The sequence below is a fragment of the Diprion similis genome, chromosome 4, assembly GCF_021155765.1.
Source record: "Diprion similis isolate iyDipSimi1 chromosome 4, iyDipSimi1.1, whole genome shotgun sequence".
Classification (NCBI taxonomy): Eukaryota; Metazoa; Arthropoda; class Insecta; order Hymenoptera; family Diprionidae; genus Diprion; species Diprion similis.
This window is the reverse complement of record NC_060108.1, coordinates 13,397,633-13,415,716: the sequence shown is the minus strand read 5'-3', so window position 1 is coordinate 13,415,716 and position 18,084 is coordinate 13,397,633.

Below are 18,084 nucleotides of genomic sequence, written 5' to 3'. Positions count from 1 at the left end.
TATTGGGACTGCGCTCAATCGATTTCTCTCGCAAAATTACGTCGGAATAGTGCTCTAAAGAATTAATTGCATCACTTTTCAAAGTCGTCGAAAATTTCGCCAAAAATCCAAAGGGGTTAGCCTTACTTTTTTTGCGATTTTTGGAGCCGAAAATTTCTGGTCTTCGAATTGATTTGTATGACCGTTTCTTGGCCAATTGGAACCCCAGGAATTCAAAAAACACATTGAAAACAGCGTAGGACCAACAGCAGAGAAATGACGATGAAAATCTGCAGTTTTTTGGCTGTAATTTTTGATCCGTTGCTCGCAGCGTATTGGGACTGCGCTCAATCGATTTCTCTCGCAAAATTACGTCGGAATAGTGCCCTAAAGAATGAATTGCAGCACTTTTCAAAGTCATCGAAATTTTCGCCAAAAATCCAAAGGGGTTAGCCTTACTTTTTTGCGATTTTTGGAGCCGAAAATTGATGGTCTCCGAATTGATTTGTATGACCGTTTCTTGGCTAATTGGAACCCCAGGAACTCGAAAAACACAGTAAAAAAAGCGTAGGACCAACAGCAGATAAATGACGATGAAAATCTGCAGATTTTTGGCTGTAACTTTTGATCCGTTGCTCGCAGCGTATTGGGACTGCGCTCAATCGATTTCTCTCGCAAAATTACGTCGGCAAAGTACATCAAAGAATTATTTACAGCATTTATCAAAGTCGTATAAATCTTTTGTCTCAGAGTTGATTTGTTTCATCTATTTCAGACTGATTAGACCCATAGGAACTTAGAAAAGACATAGCAAACTGCCTTGGATCAACAGCAGAGAACGTATGTAGGAAATATCACGTTTTCTGGCTGTAACTCTCGATACATTGCTCGCAGCGTATTTGTACTGCGTGCAATCAATTTATCCCTCAAAATTACGTCGATATAGTGTATCAAAGAATTGCTTCTAGCATGTTTCAAGGTCGGCAAAATTTTCGCCGAGAATTTGAAGGGGTAGGAATTTAATTTTAGAGATAGGAGGCTGAGCTATTGCCTCACTCAATTCCTTACCTGTAATGCTGAAGCGTTTCAATTTAGTATTAACAATTTCATTGGATGTATCAAACTTAACTCTATATTCGCCAGAGATATAGTTGCAGATATTTTGTTTTTTTATTTTTGTAATAAATCTTCTTCTTATTATTTTCATATGAATTTGAATAGAAAATAAGAATCCTACGCCCATAGAACTAATTGTTGATAACATGTCTGTAAAGCCTCAATAAAAATATGAATAAAGAATTTATGACTTATGACTTACCTGTCCCCACTGCATGTTATCAGAAATTTCCACAAAATTATGTCCAAGTAACAGAGCTGAGATTTCTTCATTTTTCAGCGCCTTATCATAGGCAACCAATCTTACGTGATGTATGAGTGCCTAATTATAGGCACCCCATCTTACGTAACGTCAGAGTGCCTAATTATAGGCAACCAATCTTGTATATTATTGGAGTGCCTAATTTTAGGCAACTAGTCTTGTGTAATATTGAAGTGCCTAATTATAGGCAACCAATCTTACGTACCGTCAGAGTGCCTAATTATAGGCAACCAATCGTGAGATACATTGGTGAGCCTAATTATAGGCAACTAAACTTGTGTATTATTGGAGTGCCTAATTATAGGCAACCAATCTTACGTCACGTAAAAGTGCCTTATTATAGGCAACCATTCCCGTTAGTTAAAAGACCTCCTCGGCTCAGCTGTTCTCCTGATACCAGGAGCAATTTTCGGCTGAACTTTCTCCGATTCGCTAATTCTAAGTGGCTGTAGCATATAAGCAAGCGATCACATGCCTTCTCAGGCAAGCAGGCATGCATCAAAGCACACAGTATCAACGTCGCAAGCAGTCAATCAATCAGTCCCTGTTTTTGGAAGAGCTCCTCGGCTCAGATGTTCTCCTGATACCAGGAGTAATTTTTCGCTGAAATTTCTCCGATTTGCTTAATTCTAAGCGGATGTAGCATGTAAGCAAGCGATCACATGCCTTCTCAAGCAAGCAGGCATGCATCAAAGCACACAGTATCAACGTCGCAAGCAGTCAATCAATCAGTCCCTGTTTTTGGAAGAGCTCCTCGGCTCAGATGTTCTCCTGATACCAGGAGTAATTTTTCGCTGAAATTTCTCCGATTTGACTAATTCTAAGCGGATGTAGCACGTAAGCAAGCGATCACATGCCTTCTCAAGCAAGCAGGCATGCATCAAAGCACACAGTATCAACGTCGCAAGCAGTCAATCAATCAGTCCCTGTTTTTGGAAGAGCTCCTCGTCTCAGATGTTCTCCTGATACCAGGAGTAATTTTTCGCTGAAATTTCTCCGATTTGCTTAATTCTAAGCGGATGTAGCATGTAAGCAAGCGATCACATGCCTTCTCAAGCAAGCAGGCATGCATCAAAGCACACAGTATCAACGTCGCAAGCAGTCAATCAATCAGTCCCTGTTTTTGGAAGAGCTCCTCGGCTCAGATGTTCTCCTGATACCAGGAGTAATTTTTCGCTGAAATTTCTCCGATTTGACTAATTCTAAGCGGATGTAGCACGTAAGCAAGCGATCACATGCCTTCTCAAGCAAGCAGGCATGCATCAAAGCACACAGTATCAACGTCGCAAGCAGTCAATCAATCAGTCCCTGTTTTTGGAAGAGCTCCTCGGCTCAGATGTTCTCCTGATACCAGGAGTAATTTTTCGCTGAAATTTCTCCGATTTGACTAATTCTAAGCGGATGTAGCACGTAAGCAAGCGATCACATGCCTTCTCAAGCAAGCAGGCATGCATCAAAGCACACAGTATCAACGTCGCAAGCAGTCAATCAATCAGTCCCTGTTTTTGGAAGAGCTCCTCGGCTCAGATGTTCTCCTGATACCAGGAGTAATTTTTCGCTGAAATTTCTCCGATTTGACTAATTCTAAGCGGATGTAGCACGTAAGCAAGCGATCACATGCCTTCTCAAGCAAGCAGGCATGCATCAAAGCACACAGTATCAACGTCGCAAGCAGTCAATCAATCAGTCCCTGTTTTTGGAAGAGCTCCTCGGCTCAGATGTTCTCCTGATACCAGGAGTAATTTTTCGCTGAAATTTCTCCGATTTGCTTAATTCTAAGCGGATGTAGCATGTAAGCAAGCGATCACATGCCTTCTCAAGCAAGCAGGCATGCATCAAAGCACACAGTATCAACGTCGCAAGCAGTCAATCAAGCAGTCCCTGTTTTTGGAAGACCTCCTCGGCTCAGATGTTCTCCTGATACCAGGAGTAATTTTTCGCTGAAATTTCTCCGATTTGCTTAATTCTAAGCGGATGTAGCATGTAAGCAAGCGATCACATGCCTTCTCAAGCAAGCAGGCATGCATCAAAGCACACAGTATCAACGTCGCAAGCAGTCAATCAATCAGTCCCTGTTTTTGGAAGAGCTCCTCGGCTCAGATGTTCTCCTGATACCAGGAGTAATTTTTCGCTGAAATTTCTCCGATTTGCTTAATTCTAAGCGGATGTAGCATGTAAGCAAGCGATCACATGCCTTCTCAAGCAAGCAGGCATGCATCAAAGCACACAGTATCAACGTCGCAAGCAGTCAATCAATCAGTCCCTGTTTTTGGAAGAGCTCCTCGGCTCAGATGTTCTCCTGATACCAGGAGTAATTTTTCGCTGAAATTTCTCCGATTTGACTAATTCTAAGCGGATGTAGCACGTAAGCAAGCGATCACATGCCTTCTCAAGCAAGCAGGCATGCATCAAAGCACACAGTATCAACGTCGCAAGCAGTCAATCAATCAGTCCCTGTTTTTGGAAGAGCTCCTCGTCTCAGATGTTCTCCTGATACCAGGAGTAATTTTTCGCTGAAATTTCTCCGATTTGCTTAATTCTAAGCGGATGTAGCATGTAAGCAAGCGATCACATGCCTTCTCAAGCAAGCAGGCATGCATCAAAGCACACAGTATCAACGTCGCAAGCAGTCAATCAATCAGTCCCTGTTTTTGGAAGAGCTCCTCGGCTCAGATGTTCTCCTGATACCAGGAGTAATTTTTCGCTGAAATTTCTCCGATTTGACTAATTCTAAGCGGATGTAGCACGTAAGCAAGCGATCACATGCCTTCTCAAGCAAGCAGGCATGCATCAAAGCACACAGTATCAACGTCGCAAGCAGTCAATCAATCAGTCCCTGTTTTTGGAAGAGCTCCTCGGCTCAGATGTTCTCCTGATACCAGGAGTAATTTTTCGCTGAAATTTCTCCGATTTGACTAATTCTAAGCGGATGTAGCACGTAAGCAAGCGATCACATGCCTTCTCAAGCAAGCAGGCATGCATCAAAGCACACAGTATCAACGTCGCAAGCAGTCAATCAATCAGTCCCTGTTTTTGGAAGAGCTCCTCGGCTCAGATGTTCTCCTGATACCAGGAGTAATTTTTCGCTGAAATTTCTCCGATTTGACTAATTCTAAGCGGATGTAGCACGTAAGCAAGCGATCACATGCCTTCTCAAGCAAGCAGGCATGCATCAAAGCACACAGTATCAACGTCGCAAGCAGTCAATCAATCAGTCCCTGTTTTTGGAAGAGCTCCTCGGCTCAGATGTTCTCCTGATACCAGGAGTAATTTTTCGCTGAAATTTCTCCGATTTGCTTAATTCTAAGCGGATGTAGCATGTAAGCAAGCGATCACATGCCTTCTCAAGCAAGCAGGCATGCATCAAAGCACACAGTATCAACGTCGCAAGCAGTCAATCAAGCAGTCCCTGTTTTTGGAAGACCTCCTCGGCTCAGATGTTCTCCTGATACCAGGAGTAATTTTTCGCTGAAATTTCTCCGATTTGCTTAATTCTAAGCGGATGTAGCATGTAAGCAAGCGATCACATGCCTTCTCAAGCAAGCAGGCATGCATCAAAGCACACAGTATCAACGTCGCAAGCAGTCAATCAATCAGTCCCTGTTTTTGGAAGAGCTCCTCGGCTCAGATGTTCTCCTGATACCAGGAGTAATTTTTCGCTGAAATTTCTCCGATTTGACTAATTCTAAGCGGATGTAGCACGTAAGCAAGCGATCACATGCCTTCTCAAGCAAGCAGGCATGCATCAAAGCACACAGTATCAACGTCGCAAGCAGTCAATCAATCAGTCCCTGTTTTTGGAAGAGCTCCTCGTCTCAGATGTTCTCCTGATACCGGGAGTAATTTTTCGCTGAAATTTCTCCGATTTGACTAATTCTAAGCGGATGTAGCATGTAAGCAAGCTATCACATGCCTTCTCAAGCACGCAGGCATGCATCAAAGCACACAGTATCAACGTCGCAAGCAGTCAATCAATCAGTCCCTGTTTTTGGAAGAGCTCCTCGGCTCAGATGTTCTCCTGATACCAGGAGTAATTTTTCGCTGAAATTTCTCCGATTTGACTAATTCTAAGCGGATGTAGCATGTAAGCAAGCGATCACATGCCTTCTCAAGCACGCAGGCATGCATCAAAGCACACAGTATCAACGTCGCAAGCAGTCAATCAATCAGTCCCTGTTTTTGGAAGAGCTCCTCGGCTCAGATGTTCTCCTGATACCAGGAGTAATTTTTCGCTGAAATTTCTCCGATTTGACTAATTCTAAGCGAATGTAGCACGTAAGCAAGCGATCACATGCCTTCTCAAGCAAGCAGGCATGCATCAAAGCACACAGTATCAACGTCGCAAGCAGTCAATCAATCAGTCCCTGTTTTTGGAAGAGCTCCTCGGCTCAGATGTTCTCCTGATACCAGGAGTAATTTTTCGCTGAAATTTCTCCGATTTGACTAATTCTAAGCGGATGTAGCACGTAAGCAAGCGATCACATGCCTTCTCAAGCAAGCAGGCATGCATCAAAGCACACAGTATCAACGTCGCAAGCAGTCAATCAATCAGTCCCTGTTTTTGAAAGAGCTCCTCGGCTCAGATGTTCTCCTGATACCAGGAGTAATTTTTCGCTGAAATTTCTCCGATTTGACTAATTCTAAGCGGATGTAGCATGTAAGCAAGCGATCACATGCCTTCTCAAGCACGCAGGCATGCATCAAAGCACACAGTATCAACGTCGCAAGCAGTCAATCAATCAGTCCCTGTTTTTGGAAGAGCTCCTCGGCTCAGATGTTCTCCTGATACCAGGAGTAATTTTTCGCTGAAATTTCTCCGATTTGACTAATTCTAAGCGGATGTAGCACGTAAGCAAGCGATCACATGCCTTCTCAAGCAAGCAGGCATGCATCAAAGCACACAGTATCAACGTCGCAAGCAATCAATCAATCAGTCCCTGTTTTTGGAAGAGCTCCTCGTCTCAGATGTTCTCCTGATACCAGGAGTAATTTTTCGCTGAAATTTCTCCGATTTGACTAATTCTAAGCGGATGTAGCATGTAAGCAAGCGATCACATGCCTTCTCAAGCAAGCAGGCATGCATCAAAGCACACAGTATCAACGTCGCAAGCAGTCAATCAATCAGTCCCTGTTTTTGGAAGAGCTCCTCGGCTCAGATGTTCTCCTGATACCAGGAGTAATTTTTCGCTGAAATTTCTCCGATTTGACTGATTCTAAGCGGATGTAGCACGTAAGCAAGCGATCACATGCCTTCTCAAGCAAGCAGGCATGCATCAAAGCACACAGTATCAACGTCGCAAGCAATCAATCAATCAGTCCCTGTTTTTGGAAGAGCTCCTCGTCTCAGATGTTCTCCTGATACCAGGAGTAATTTTTCGCTGAAATTTCTCCGATTTGACTAATTCTAAGCGGATGTAGCATGTAAGCAAGCGATCACATGCCTTCTCAAGCAAGCAGGCATGCATCAAAGCACACAGTATCAACGTCGCAAGCAGTCAATCAATCAGTCCCTGTTTTTGGAAGAGCTCCTCGGCTCAGATGTTCTCCTGATACCAGGAGTAATTTTTCGCTGAAATTTCTCCGATTTGACTAATTCTAAGCGGATGTAGCACGTAAGCAAGCGATCACATGCCTTCTCAAGCAAGCAGGCATGCATCAAAGCACACAGTATCAACGTCGCAAGCAGTCAATCAATCAGTCCCTGTTTTTGGAAGAGCTCCTCGGCTCAGATGTTCTCCTGATACCAGGAGTAATTTTTCGCTGAAATTTCTCCGATTTGACTAATTCTAAGCGGATGTAGCACGTAAGCAAGCGATCACATGCCTTCTCAAGCAAGCAGGCATGCATCAAAGCACACAGTATCAACGTCGCAAGCAGTCAATCAATCAGTCCCTGTTTTTGGAAGAGCTCCTCGGCTCAGATGTTCTCCTGATACCAGGAGTAATTTTTCGCTGAAATTTCTCCGATTCGCTAAATTCTAAGCGGATGTAGCATGTAAGCAAGCGATCACATGCCTTCTCAAGCAAGCAGGCATGCATCAAAGCACACAGTATCAACGTCGCAAGCAGTCAATCAATCAGTCCCTGTTTTTGGAAGAGCTCCTCGGCTCAGATGTTCTCCTGATACTAGGAGTAATTTTTCGCTGAAATTTCTCCGATTTGACTAATTCTAAGCGGATGTAGCACGTAAGCAAGCGATCACATGCCTTCTCAAGCAAGCAGGCATGCATCAAAGCACACAGTATCAACGTCGCAAGCAGTCAATCAATCAGTCCCTGTTTTTGGAAGAGCTCCTCGTCTCAGATGTTCTCCTGATACCAGGAGTAATTTTTCGCTGAAATTTCTCCGATTTGCTCAATTCTAAGCGGATGTAGCATGTAAGCAAGCGATCACATGCCTTCTCAAGCAAGCAGGCATGCATCAAAGCACACAGTATCAACGTCGCAAGCAGTCAATCAATCAGTCCCTGTTTTTGGAAGAGCTCCTCGGCTCAGATGTTCTCCTGATACCAGGAGTAATTTTTCGCTGAAATTTCTCCGATTTGACTAATTCTAAGCGGATGTAGCACGTAAGCAAGCGATCACATGCCTTCTCAAGCAAGCAGGCATGCATCAAAGCACACAGTATCAACGTCGCAAGCAATCAATCAATCAGTCCCTGTTTTTGGAAGAGCTCCTCGTCTCAGATGTTCTCCTGATACCAGGAGTAATTTTTCGCTGAAATTTCTCCGATTTGACTAATTCTAAGCGGATGTAGCACGTAAGCAAGCGATCACATGCCTTCTCAAGCAAGCAGGCATGCATCAAAGCACACAGTATCAACGTCGCAAGCAGTCAATCAATCAGTCCCTGTTTTTGGAAGAGCTCCTCGGCTCAGATGTTCTCCTGATACCAGGAGTAATTTTTCGCTGAAATTTCTCCGATTTGACTAATTCTAAGCGGATGTAGCACGTAAGCAAGCGATCACATGCCTTCTCAAGCAAGCAGGCATGCATCAAAGCACACAGTATCAACGTCGCAAGCAGTCAATCAATCAGTCCCTGTTTTTGGAAGAGCTCCTCGGCTCAGATGTTCTCCTGATACCAGGAGTAATTTTTCGCTGAAATTTCTCCGATTTGACTAATTCTAAGCGGATGTAGCACGTAAGCAAGCGATCACATGCCTTCTCAAGCAAGCAGGCATGCATCAAAGCACACAGTATCAACGTCGCAAGCAGTCAATCAATCAGTCCCTGTTTTTGGAAGAGCTCCTCGGCTCAGATGTTCTCCTGATACCAGGAGTAATTTTTCGCTGAAATTTCTCCGATTTGACTAATTCTAAGCGGATGTAGCACGTAAGCAAGCGATCACATGCCTTCTCAAGCAAGCAGGCATGCATCAAAGCACACAGTATCAACGTCGCAAGCAGTCAATCAATCAGTCCCTGTTTTTGGAAGAGCTCCTCGGCTCAGATGTTCTCCTGATACCAGGAGTAATTTTTCGCTGAAATTTCTCCGATTTGCTAAATTCTAAGCGGATGTAGCATGTAAGCAAGCGATCACATGCCTTCTCAAGCAAGCAGGCATGCATCAAAGCACACAGTATCAACGTCGCAAGCAGTCAATCAATCAGTCCCTGTTTTTGGAAGAGCTCCTCGGCTCAGATGTTCTCCTGATACTAGGAGTAATTTTTCGCTGAAATTTCTCCGATTTGACTAATTCTAAGCGGATGTAGCACGTAAGCAAGCGATCACATGCCTTCTCAAGCAAGCAGGCATGCATCAAAGCACACAGTATCAACGTCGCAAGCAGTCAATCAATCAGTCCCCGTTTTTGGAAGAGCTCCTCGGCTCAGATGTTCTCCTGATACCAGGAGTAATTTTTCGCTGAAATTTCTCCGATTTGCTTAATTCTAAGCGGATGTAGCATGTAAGCAAGCGATCACATGCCTTCTCAAGCAAGCAGGCATGCATCAAAGCACACAGTATCAACGTCGCAAGCAGTCAATCAATCAGTCCCTGTTTTTGGAAGAGCTCCTCGGCTCAGATGTTCTCCTGATACCAGGAGTAATTTTTCGCTGAAATTTCTCCGATTTGACTAATTCTAAGCGGATGTAGCACGTAAGCAAGCGATCACATGCCTTCTCAAGCAAGCAGGCATGCATCAAAGCACACAGTATCAACGTCGCAAGCAGTCAATCAATCAGTCCCTGTTTTTGGAAGAGCTCCTCGGCTCAGATGTTCTCCTGATACCAGGAGTAATTTTTCGCTGAAATTTCTCCGATTTGCTTAATTCTAAGCGGATGTAGCATGTAAGCAAGCGATCACATGCCTTCTCAAGCAAGCAGGCATGCATCAAAGCACACAGTATCAACGTCGCAAGCAGTCAATCAATCAGTCCCTGTTTTTGGAAGAGCTCCTCGGCTCAGATGTTCTCCTGATACCAGGAGTAATTTTTCGCTGAAATTTCTCCGATTTGACTAATTCTAAGCGGATGTAGCACGTAAGCAAGCGATCACATGCCTTCTCAAGCAAGCAGGCATGCATCAAAGCACACAGTATCAACGTCGCAAGCAGTCAATCAATCAGTCCCTGTTTTTGGAAGAGCTCCTCGGCTCAGATGTTCTCCTGATACCAGGAGTAATTTTTCGCTGAAATTTCTCCGATTTGCTTAATTCTAAGCGGATGTAGCATGTAAGCAAGCGATCACATGCCTTCTCAAGCAAGCAGGCATGCATCAAAGCACACAGTATCAACGTCGCAAGCAGTCAATCAATCAGTCCCTGTTTTTGGAAGAGCTCCTCGGCTCAGATGTTCTCCTGATACCAGGAGTAATTTTTCGCTGAAATTTCTCCGATTTGACTAATTCTAAGCGGATGTAGCACGTAAGCAAGCGATCACATGCCTTCTCAAGCAAGCAGGCATGCATCAAAGCACACAGTATCAACGTCGCAAGCAGTCAATCAATCAGTCCCTGTTTTTGGAAGAGCTCCTCGGCTCAGATGTTCTCCTGATACCAGGAGTAATTTTTCGCTGAAATTTCTCCGATTTGACTAATTCTAAGCGGATGTAGCACGTAAGCAAGCGATCACATGCCTTCTCAAGCAAGCAGGCATGCATCAAAGCACACAGTATCAACGTCGCAAGCAGTCAATCAATCAGTCCCTGTTTTTGGAAGAGCTCCTCGGCTCAGATGTTCTCCTGATACCAGGAGTAATTTTTCGCTGAAATTTCTCCGATTTGCTTAATTCTAAGCGGATGTAGCATGTAAGCAAGCGATCACATGCCTTCTCAAGCAAGCAGGCATGCATCAAAGCACACAGTATCAACGTCGCAAGCAGTCAATCAAGCAGTCCCTGTTTTTGGAAGACCTCCTCGGCTCAGATGTTCTCCTGATACCAGGAGTAATTTTTCGCTGAAATTTCTTCGATTTGCCTAATTTTACGTGAAATCAGCATTCAGGCAGCATAATTCAAATTCGACAAAATATAGACCCAAACTCCGAAGACGTCAGTCAGCCTTACTTTCTTTGAAGTAAGCATAGTTTCGTCTGAGAACTGATTTGTATGATCCTCACTGGAAGTATTGGACGTTGAGCAACCAGAAAAAGACAGCAAAGAAAACATGGGACCGACAGTTGAGGAAATATGAAGAAAACACACAGAAGTTCATTTTGACATTTATTTTAATTCAGGTTACATAAAAGATTACAGTGATATACATATCATATCATATGGAGGTGCAGTGCACCTGTGCGCACTGCGGTTCTCAATATAAACTTAGGAACCACAATGATAACCATTCCATATACTACTTTCTACATTCAGCTTAGCGTATTTTACTCTTAAACCGTATTGTCGTCGTCAGCATTGTTATGAAATAATAAATTATATTTGTGTACATTCTCTCTATTCGATTTCACAATATTCGGTAATTTTATGACGTACTATACACTTTTATCTGAACGCTTGTATTAGGATAAGGACGTATTGAGCAAACTCAAACTTACAATAAACAGAACCTAACGTTGTAGTGGTTGTTATTTGCCTGACGCATCTTTTTGACAACCTGTTACGAATTCCGTGTTTTGCTGCGGTTCTGTCCAATTCGTTGTTAGCTGCGAGTGAAAACTGAAGGCAATCGATTCCTCCACAAAAAACGTCGGAATAGTGCATCAGAGAATTGGTTGCAGCATCTCTTGAATTCCTCGAAATATTCACTAATAATCCAAAGGGGTTAGCCTTCCTTTTCTTTGAGTGAAGAATCTTCTGTCTCGTAATCGGTTCGTACGAGCCTTTCCAGAAGAATTGATACCCCTGAAACTCAAAACATACAGCAATGACAGGGTATGACCAACAGCAGAAAAATTACGTAGCGAAGACGAACAGCAGAGGAATTACGGTGCACAGACCATCAGCTGAAAAATGGAAAAAACATGACTTCCGTTTTTTGGCTGTAACTTTTGATCCGTTGCTCGCAGCGCATTCGGACTGCGCTCAATCGATTTCTCTCGCAAAATTACGTCGGAATAGTGCCTGAAAGAATTTATTGCAGCACTTTCCAGAATGGTCGAAATTTTCGCCAAAAATCCAAAGGGGTTAGCCTTACTTTTTTTGCGATTTTTGGAGCCGAAAATTTCTGGTCTCCGAATTGATTTGTATGACCGTTTCTTGGCTAATTGGAACCATAGGAACTCAAAAAACACATTGAAAACAGCGTAGGACCAACAGCAGAGAAATGACGACAAAAATCTGCAGTTTTTTGGCTGTAACTTTTGATACGTTGCTCGCAGCGTATTGGGACTGCGCTCAATCGATTTCTCTCGCAAAATTACGTCGGAATAGTGCTCTAAAGAATCAATTGCAGCACTTTTCAAAGTCGTCGAAATTTTTGCCAAAAATCCAAAGGGGTTAGCCTTACTTTTTTTGCGATTTTTGAGGCCGAAAATTTCTGGTCTCCGAATTGATTTGTATGACCGTTTCTTGGCTAATTGGAACCCCAGGAACTCAAAAAACACATTAAAAACAGCGTAGGAATGACAGCAGAGAAATGACGATGGAAATCTGTAGTTTTTTGGCTGTAACTTTTGATCCGTTGCTCGCAGCGTATTGGGACTGCGCTCAATCGATTTTTCTCGCAAAATTACGTCGGAATAGTGCCCTAAAGAATTGATTGCAGCACTTTTCAAAGTCGTCGAAATTTTCGCCAAAAATCCAAAGGGGTTAGCCTTACTTTTTTTCGCGATTTTTGGAGCCGAAAATTTCTGGCCTCCGAATTCATTTGTATGACCCTACCTAGATTAATTGGACGCCCAGGAACTCAGAAAACACAAGAAAAAAAGCTTCGGACCAACAGCAGAGAAATTACGACGGAAAGACCAGCAGTAGGAAAACCTCAAAACGAACGTTTCGTTTTCCGGCTGTAACTCTTGATACGTTGCTCGCAGCGTATTGGGACTGAGCAGTTTCAATCAAAATAGTTCACTTTATGCTTGTATGAACAATGACTTCTGGGATTCCATCGGAGCGGGATTGTGGTGATAGTTACTTATTAGCGAATAAACAGTTTTATAATTCAAAATAATTTGAGTATTCACCGAATCGACCGAAAGCGTATTACACTCTTCTTTTGTTCATTTGAAAGAGGATATTTGCACCCTTATAAGCTTCGAATCAATCAGCATACAACCAGCATGATCATGCTCATGACTTAAATATTACGAATAATTTCATAAGTAGAAATCACAATTAACACACAAAAATGGCGCGTTGTTGGCAAATATTCCTGTACATATAGGTCGCAGTTACTTTGCCAGCCGTGGCGCATCAAAATGTTTATCACGCAGAGGGCTTTCAGGCACTCATTGCCTTAGCCGTGCGTAATTACTCTTGTTAGTCTCTCAGTCTCCTTTTAATGACTTGGTTAATTGCTGTGTATTACCCAGGACAGAGGATCCTCGTTCTTCACAGATCGCTTATCACCGGTAGAGCTAGTTTTTGTTCTGAAACTCGCTTCCTGTAACGATGAGGTGTGCTTAGATTCAGGATCAACGTATAAACATAGCACGATGCATCCATTATACAAAATATCTTGCGATCAGGGAGCTTAATTTCCGGTGGAGCGCAAATTGGACTTTGTTTTCTACTTTGCTTCACGGTTCCCTTCAATCCAATGTTCAGTAACACCATACAACTTTAGCATGATCATATTCCTATTTCTGAGTACCCGTTTTTTCGGTTAACCATGGTACACTTGAAAATTTCGTAAAACACTTTAAAATAAGCGGATTTTCGCCAGAATATTCACGAATCACCGCGTCCTCCTTTACCCGAATTCGTCCCACACCCTCTGTATCCCGCATTATCGGTTTCAGGGTCGGAAAGCTCGTTTCGCAGACACTTAGCGTGGCTCAGTCAGGTTTGGTCGACCGTTGCACATTGGCTTTTGATGAAATAGTGATCCGTTTTAAAAAATGAAAGCCACTCTGCCGGTATGGTGAAGAGTTATTGATGCTCCGAGTAAAATAGCCGGAGGAACTTGGTACGCGATTCGTACGTGTATACTGGAGGTGTTGCAACGTTGTACACACGACGCTTACGGAAATGATGAAGTATTTAATATAAAGTTAATGTAGCTTGCTAGCGGGGTCTCTGATCGATGCTACCCATCAATCAGCCAACCGTTCTACGGGAGAGAAAACCAGCCAACTACATCCAATTCCTTCTTTATTTTCACCTTAAATGCGACCCTCCATACCATCAGAGACGAAACGCCATGTCTCGCCTTGCAGCCGGGATTCTTAAAGGAAATGGAAGCTGTAACGTAATTTGGTAGGGAAAACATCTCTGCAGCTTATGGGAAGTGTATCGAGATTTTTATATTTTTAAAGTCGTGTAAGGGATACATTATTCAAAGCTGTATGGCGCGCTTGATCGATATAATAACTCCTTTCAACGCGGCGGACATCGAACCCGTCACAAGAGACGTGACAGTGACGTAACGGTGATGTTCATTCCTCTCGAGATCTAAGCAGGACGTGTAGGATTCAATCATTTCTCATTAGAAATTTTTTCAACTAGTCTAGAACCATTATTCTATGATAATTCTACTAATAAATCTTAACGTCTCTAGCGTACTAGTTCTGGTCAGCCTAATACCGGTTGTGGCCACACTCGTTACCACTTACGTGTCGTCTGACGTTATGTCAACAAATGGCACAGATGTACTTTGATCTATGTAACTACTAATTTTTCAACGATACATTGTGACAAATATTAAAACCTTTTGTCAAAAACTTGCTCAGAGTGGGATTCTAGTCATGAATACAGTTATTGGAAAGATTCAAAGTCAGATTATTAATGAACACAGAATTTGATAAAGGTATCCGTAAATGTAACAGTAACCATAAAAGATGTGTCCCCCCGTAAATTCACAGTATGCAGTTTTTTCCGGTATGAGTTTCAAACTCTCTGATAGGTCAGGAAGGGTGAGAATCTATGGCACTACCAGAATGAACTATTACCATATCAAAAATTTCTGTAAGCCCGTGAAGGGTGGTGAGAATATTAAAAAAAAAAAAAACAATAAGTCGACGAACCTTTAAAACCGATTTTATGAATCAACGACAGCCTGTGTATTCGGAAAGTATTTTGCTACCAGTACCTATATTGTTTGTCAAATAACTTATGCGGGTATTGCTTCAACAGTTGTAGTGCGTCACGCGTCAAAGTTCAGTGAAAATAGTTGTTAATTAACCATGTACCTACTGGGTTCTAGTTACGATTGTATTACACTATATAAGACCGTATAAATTCAAGGGGCTTCCACGTATTCCAGTACAGCATTCTCGTGCCACTTGAATTGCGGAAAGTTTAAATTGCGACGGATGTGTGAGGTGAGGTACGACGGGAGTGAGTAGTAGCCTCCCCAAGTGTGCTTGCTCGTTCAACGATAAAGCGGAACCCAATGAGTTTCGTATTTACGTCACATTTTCAACTGGAAATTCAATTTCCGATTTTTCCTTTTTTTTTTTTCACCGAGAACCTAACCTCGCTACGAAGCATACCAATATACCATACCACTCCCTTACTTTTTCATTCAAAATACACGCTGCCGCAAGCTTATTTCTTCCTTGGCGGCGGCTTCTGCTCGATAGGAATTCCTAATACAACTTCCTGATACTGCGAGGTAAAAAAGAATTGGAATCGCTTGTTTTTGATATAAGTGAATTCTATATTCTTTCGGTTCTTTATTCTCATAGTTCAACGGTATTTCATCCATTTCCACCGTAACTCATCTACCCGCGTCATTAATTTCATTTAATACGCACAAGTATATGTTCTATTACGGTAGAAAATGAAAATCGCTAAGGGCTACGTAGTAACCACGAATAGAAATTTTTCTTCGTGTGATCCATACATTTATTCAAAGCGTGTTGTTTTTTAGTACTCTGTAAGATAATCACCACCATCTGATCCAGGTCGCAGCGCTGCGTGGTGACAGTTCAATCAAAAAAAATCTGCTGAGTCACGATTTGCGCCGGTCTATGCAGGCGGGTTCAAATGGTTTTGGAAGTGAAGGAAACTTCTTGAATTACCTACAGATTGCAGAAACAGAGTTCAAATCACTGCGGAGCGACCAACTCAGAAATTCTGAGACAGTAAAATCTACACTAGGTTCATCCTTGAAATGCTTCTTCTGCTTTGAAATGAACTTTCATAAAGATTTTGAACAAATAAGCATAAATACTCATACACTACAAATACACAATATGACAGAGCACCTGAAACGGAATACCAATACTAAAAATCATACACTTTTTTCAGGGACTTATTGAAAGTATTTTGCAAAACGTGGGGATTTAAGGTATCGTTTACAGAGACTTTATTAAATACTATCAAGTGGTGTATATTATATACCTATATGTATATATATGTACGTAATACAAATTATCATGTATGTGTAGTATCACAACATTATTGTAACAGTACCTGTAGTAATACAGATGAAATTGAATATCAGAATATCAAGAATTCATTACACGGATGAGAAACAATCGTAGCATTCGAAACTAGATATATCGATACACGTACGACCAATGTCTTTTCGGTAATTTGTTGAAAACTCATAATACAATATATGTAATAAATGAAATTAAATCGCCGTGGAAAAAAAATGATACGAGGAATTTATGGAGGTGATCGCATCGAGTATAATAAGTTTACGGGGTTATATTTTTTCAGCTCACAAATATGCGATCATACAAGAGGTTCAAACATGACTCATAGTTGATTCCTACAGCGTTTGTTTATTGATTTTTCTACGTCAAAAAAAAAAAATATACATCAAGACTGCAGCGACAAGTTTCTACATTCGATGATTATTCGAAATTTCTCATAGAAATATAAGTTATACGTATGTATATATACTTTTTTTTACATTTTCATTTTCCAAGGAGTAAAGAGAGATCACAGCCCAAACTTAAATTTTTTATCTATAATTATATAATAAATTCTAACAATATTGATCCTCGAATTTTACTTTGGCGCGCGGTCGATACATTAATTGAATAGAAATATATAGAACGCAATATGTTTTTTTTTCTAACTTTTTTATAATTTAAAACAATCATGCGTTATGAAATCTGTTTAAAGATTCATCTAAAATATCCTAAATCTCTACGTTACAATATGTATATATATAATAATCGCTTGTAAGTCGGTATGCATAGAAAACATTTCACGAAAGAAAATATATTTAGTTTGTATAATTTTGATGCATAAATTCAAACGTCTTATTTCGATCAACGATTAATTACAGGTATTTCATGATTGTACGAGTACAGGACAGATTCAATAACCATCGAACAGTCGATTTTCGCAAAGAATGTAACTAAATACCTTGACTTATGAATTTGACTCGAGTTTTGACTGACACACATACTTTCCTACAAACTAAAACTGAAAATGATCGAATCTTTTCTTTAATTCATAAATTAACTGGTCAATAAATTCAGCGTGAAAAATTATACACTGTGTTTATAATACATTTTGTGCCTGTTTTTTTCAAGCCAGAGGCGTACATGCCAAAAATTCTCCATATCACCAAACAAAGGATGCGTAATATTCTAGAAAAAAAATCTATATATATATATATATGTATATATAACTCTGTTCACAGCTGATAGTCTATACAATTTGACAAAAGCGCGATAAGATTTAGAAATTACTCCTTGAACTATCCGGCTTACGGTGAATTGCGTTCGAAACTGTGAACAATTTATAATTTACGTAGATAAATACAAATACAGTAGTAAGGAAATAGAATGATTTTTTTGTACAGATTTCTGCGACAGAAAGGATATTTATAGTACGTACATTACTGTAAAGCATCAATATTCATTAAAAAAAAAGAATGTTCCACACAATCAACGGTATCAAGGAATATGAAAAATGCATTATTTCAAACGTCATCATTGATTGATTTCATCGACTGATTTTATGAAACATGCGTAACCGGGTGCAAACAACTTTGTAACTTATTACTTGATCAAAACTTGATTGACTAACTTACTAAATAAATAATAATACAAGAAACTGAAAAATTCGATACTCTTTCTGTTATTCAAAAAATCATCCGAATTCCCTATGGCGAATACAAGCTTCAAACGTGGCCGCAAATGACTCAGAATATCAAAACTAACAATTGCTACAATGAGCGTATAATTCGTTATGACATCTATTATAATTTATCA